Below are 5536 nucleotides of genomic sequence, written 5' to 3'. Positions count from 1 at the left end.
AGTGAAGCTGGTTGCCTTCAAGTTGTTGCATTCTTTTTTCATGTTTAAAAAAAAATCCCTGTTCACCTTAGAAAAAATATCCTTTGTTTATTCTTTCATCCAAAAAACTCAACTGGGTTGCACGCTGTGCGCCCCGCCCTGTGCTGTGCTGGGGTCACAGCGGTGACTGGGACAGCCCAACCCTGCCCTCATGGGGCTCACAGTCCAGTGTGGGGGCAGATGCACAGACAGGCATTTCTCTCCCAGGGTTAACTGGAGTTGTTAATATTTAGGAAGAAGGGGCTGGGATTAATCAGACTCTTTCTCCCCTCCTGAGTGACTCAGGACTTCAGGGTGTAAAGAACAAGAACCCCTTCGAATTGGGTCACAAAACCCTCAGACTGCGTCCTCTCCCACCTTTTGGAAGGACCTGTTGTCCCCTGTATTGGTTTCCCGATCATGAATCCCTTGCCTGGGAGAGGGCCAAGATGGCTGAGAGCCACCCTGGGAGAAAATGGACTTTGTATACGCCCAGCCTGATCTAAGAGCTCACAAGGCCATCCCTGTGCTGGTCACTGTGACCCTGAGTGGCCTGGCTTGGATCCCCCAGGGGCAATAACTTGGGGCTGGAGACGGCATGGACAGAGGATTGTCCTCCAAGAAGCATGTCCAAAGGAGGATTGGGGTGGGTGTCACCCACCTCCTCATTAGACACATTTACTGAGCACCGACTGCACGCCAGGCCCCACTCTGGTAGCCAAGAATCACCCAGCAACAAGAGGAGACCCCCGCCATCATGGAGCTGGCATTCTGGTACATTCTGGTGCAGGAGAGCATCAGTAATGGAGTAAGAGCCCAGTGTCGGGTGATGAGGGCCAAGAAGGAGCAGCAAGGGGGTCAAGAACTCATGGGACAGCTGCTCTAGATCAGGTGGGCAGAGTGTTGAGGGAGAGAGGGCCAGCTATGAGCATCTATGAGAGCCCTAATACAAGTATGGGGTTAGCTAAGTTCCTGGGACCAAATCAGGCGGGCCTGTCTGTACAAAGAATTATTGGGGCCAGGCGCAGTGGCTCATGCCTGTAATCCTAGCATTCTTGGAGGCCGAGGCAGGAGGATCGCTTGAGCTCAAGAGTTCAAGACCAGGATCAGCAAGAACAAGACCCCATCTGTACTAAAAATAGAAAAAATTAGCGGGGCATGGTGTCACATGTAAGATTTTCAAGGTTCGGCCGGGCGCAGTGGCTCACGCCTGTAATCCTAGCTCTCTGGGAGGCCGAGGCGGGTGGATCGCTTGAGGTCAGGAGTTCGAGACCAGCCTGAGCAAGAGCGAGACCCCGTCTCTACTAAAAATAGAAAGAAATTATATGGACAACTAAAAATCTATATAGAAAAAATTAGCCGGGCATAGTGGCACATGCCTGTAGTCCCAGCTACTCGGGAGGCTGAGGCAGGAGGATCGCTTAAGCCGAGGAGTCTGAGGTTGCTGTGAGCTAGGCTGATGCCACGGCACTCACTCTAGCCTGGGCAACAAAGTGAGACTCTGTCTCAACAAAAAAAAAAAAAAAAAAAAAAAAAGATTTTCAAGGTTCATCCACGCTGTAGCATGTATCAGCACTTCTTTCCTTTTTATGGCCCAATAATACTCCATTGTATGGACAGCCATGTTTTACTGACCCATTTATCAGTTGTTGGAGACTCAGGGTGTCCCCACCTTTCAACTGTTGGGAATGATGCTGGTACAAACATTGGCGGAGAAGTTTTTGTGTGAACTTATGTTTCCATTTCTCTTAGGTACACTTAGGAGAGAAACTGTTGAGTAGATATGGCTAGAATATGGCGGTGCTATGTTTAACTGGTTCAGGAACTGCCAGACTGTTTTCCACAGTGGCTGTGCCATTGTCCCTTCCCACTAGCAGTGTTCAGGGGCACATTTTCCATGTCCTCGATGACACTTGTCATTATACGACTTTGTGATCACAGCCATTCACTGTGGTTTTGCTTCATATCTCCTTGTGTTCGTTCATCTTTTACCCAGCACCTGTGTCCAATGTCCAGGTGGCCGTTGTCCCCAGGCAGTCCTGGGCCATGGGTGGGATCTGCACTGAGCCCTCAGGCACTCGGTGGGCCCCTGACCTCATGGGTCCCACTCACCCCGGCAGGTCACAGCCAAAGGGCAGGTCACAGCCAAAGAAGTGCAGACAGCCAGTGGCCATACAAAGCAATGATCAACCTCACTCAGATTACAGAATGATAATGGGACAGAGAGATGGCCCTGTCTATATCGGAAGGTCCAAAATGACCAAGTTGATAGTGGGCAGAGGGCTGAGGGGGTGGGGAGTGAGTGGAGTGCCCTGGGCCACCCTGGGTGGGGCAGGTGGCAGTGGGCAGGCAAGGGTCTTGCAACAGGCAAAGCGCATGCACTGTGGGGGCAGACGATGAGCTTCCCTGGCCTCTGCACCCCCTCCTGCTTCACACCCTCTCCCAGGCGAAAGTAATGTCACATAGTGGCAGGAGTTTGCTTAGAAAAGTAGGGGAGAAGAAGCCGGCAGGGGAGGGTTCAAGCCCATCCTCCCCCTCACCTGCCTGGAGGCTCAGGCAACTAACTTCCCCCTTCCGAGCCGTACATTTCCCACCTCTGAGAAGGGATTTTCTGCCTCGTGGGGGTGTTGGCCTAAGTAAATGACTGAAGCAAAAATCTCAATCAATGGAGGTTTATTAAGCCAAGATTTTGAGGACGCGCCCAGGAAAAACATGAACCGCAGACGAGCTGTGGCTGTTGTTCCGAAGGGGAAGTTGGAACCTTCAGCATTTTAAAGGCAACAGAGGGAAGGAACAAGGGGGTGGGGGGAGCTGATGAGGCAGAGTGGTTAAAGTGGTTACATTCTTGTGAGTGGGAAATCGACATTCTGCATCAAATAAGGAGAATGTGAGGAGGGAAAAGGGAGTGAAGAGAGCATCAATTATGTAGATGTCCCTGGGTAGGTGGAAGGATGTCTGATTGTGTCTTGTCAGTTCTGTTACTTGTAAAGATAAACTTGTGATTCATCCTTAGTGTGGAATCATTTAGGCTTGATTTTAGGTGCCAGACACAGGTACAATTTGCATGTTCTTGCTTATGGGAGATTAGCAAGGAATTTCCTTAATGAATGATCTGTGGGGCCAGTTCTTCACTGGTGCCTGAAGCTTTTACCTTCTCTTTTGCATAAGGACTTGAGGGGGCGGCCCTGAGACTTTGATTTTCTTTTTATAGGGGTGTCACCCAGACTGAAAGTGGCTGTCAGGTAGTTGGTGCCAAGTGGGGTTGAATTGAGGAAACTTTAACAGAAAAGTTTCAACCTTCTTGGCCTGTGGTGGGAGTAGGCTCTAGGCTCATAGATCTCTCCCTTCTCTCGCTGGGCCCAGCAGATGCCCCATTTCTGAGAAGTGCTCTGCACCCAGGCACCCACTTTGAGCATGTGGGATCCTCGCAGAGACCACTCCGGAACCACAGGCTGACATATCAACTGAGCAGGCGCCTAGAGGTGGTGGTTCTGCCCCTTCCCCACCCCCGCTGGTCCATGGCCCCTCACTCTTCCCCCAACATCCCCCCAGGCTCCACTTAAAACCCCCCAGCACCAGCTGCCCTCACTGTACAGACTCCAGGCTCCCCTGGGTTGAGGGGTGGCACCCCCAAGGCAGCAGCTCTGTCCTAGGGACTCTCTTTCCTTTATTGTTTCAGTTTGAGGTTTGCATAATCCCAGTTTGCAAAATCCCCAAGGGATGGACCCTGTCTGTTACCGAAAGTTCAGCACCTGTCCCTGAGGCCACATCAGAAGAATGGGGACAAGTGGTTTGAGGAGAAGGAAAGGGAGGTTTATGAATTTTCTAGCAAATGAGGAAAAAGGCAGACTGAAGTCTTAAAGCACCAATTTCCCATCGATAAGCAGAAATACAGAGCTTTTAAAGGGAGGGTTTTCAGCTTCAGGGTATTGTTGTTTAGCTACAGTTGATGGTTCTGATCAATCCCATCCCCGGGAAAGACAATCTCGTGACTTCTGTCCAGACAGTTCCTTTGAGCCATCTTGTGTTGTACAAAGAACAAAGGACATTCCCCTGCTCCTCCTGGCCACTGGCCTAGGGTAGGGCTGCAGGTTTAATTCCCAAAAAGAGTGGGGGAGGTTTTAGAGACAGCTCATAATACATTTTGTCCCTTTTCAGGCAGGTCCCTCTGTTACATATTTACTTCTGTTTCATGGTGTTCACTGCCCGAGCACGTGTGAACTTTGATCACTCTGATTTTTACACCCTTCCCCTCAGGGATAGCAGCCTGTGCTTCTGAGGGAGCTGGAGCCCCCCGGACTCTGCCCAGGCTCTCAGCACCTCCAGAAGTGGAGCCTCAGCTCGCTGCTCAGTGTCCCGGTTTCACTGGCTGATCTTTGACATTTGCCTCTCAGACATCCCCAGGAAGCCCTGTCTATCCTCTGCCCCTCTCCACTTCCCAGCCTCCCTGGGGTCAGACACCCCGCCCCCAAGCCCCATGCTCACCTTTGGAGGGATGTCAGGGCCATCCCTGCACAAGTGGGGCAGCAGGAGGAATAGAGCAGGGAAAGAGAGGTATGGGGAGGGGGAAGCGTGGCTTGGAAGGGCAGGTGCGGGAGGCCATACCTGAGCTGGTGCCAGCTGACACTGGCCCTGGGCCCTGGTCTGCCTCAGCTGCCCTGTGGGCACCCATCCCCCACGGAGCTCTGTGGCTGGTTGGTGCCTGTTCCAGAGACCACAGCCCCTGGGGAAGACAGTTTACAGGCTTCTGCATGCTAATCACTGCCAGTCACCTGATGCCACCTATGCATTAAATACCTCCCTAAGGAGCACCTTAGGAGGTGCTTTATTTTATTTTTATTTTATTTATTTATTTTTGAGACACAGTCTCACTCTGTTACCTGGGCTAGAGTGCTGTGGGCGTCAGCCTAGCTCACAGCAACCTCAAACTCCTGGGCTCAAGCAATCCTCCTGCCTCAGCCTCCCGAGTAGCTGGGACTACAGGCATGCGCCACCATGCCCGGCTAATTTTTCTATTAGTAGAAACAGGGGTCTAGTTATGTTGCCCGGGCTGGTCTTCAACTCCTGGCCTCAAGCGATCCTCCCACCTGGGACTCCCAAAGTGCTGGGATTACGGGCATGAGCCACCGTGCCCCGCCAGAAATTTATCACTTAAGGAGCAGGGGGCGGCTGGCTTTCTCCAATCAGTTCATGTGTCCATGGATGAATATCAATTCTTGCCGGAGTTATGAGTTCAGCATCAGCTTTGTTATGCTGTGTCTATAACGATGCAAAGGCTGATAGTCCATGTTATAAGGTGAGGAAGGAGTTTCCCTAGAGCTGCGGTCCCCTGTCCCCAACCCCTGGGCGGCGGCCAGTATGGTCCGTGTCCTGCTAGGAACCGGGCCGCGCATCACTGTCTGAGCTCCGCCTCCACCCCCTCCGTCCGTGGAATAATTGTCTTCCATGAAACCGGTCCCTGGTGCCAAAAAGCTTGGGAACGCTGCCCTAGAGCGTTCCAGGTGTGAGGCCCGGCACT

The sequence above is a fragment of the Eulemur rufifrons genome, chromosome 24 (assembly GCF_041146395.1).
Source record: "Eulemur rufifrons isolate Redbay chromosome 24, OSU_ERuf_1, whole genome shotgun sequence".
NCBI lineage: Eukaryota > Metazoa > Chordata > Mammalia > Primates > Lemuridae > Eulemur > Eulemur rufifrons.
The sequence above is the reverse complement of the archived record's forward strand: the minus strand, read 5'-3'. Positions refer to the sequence as shown.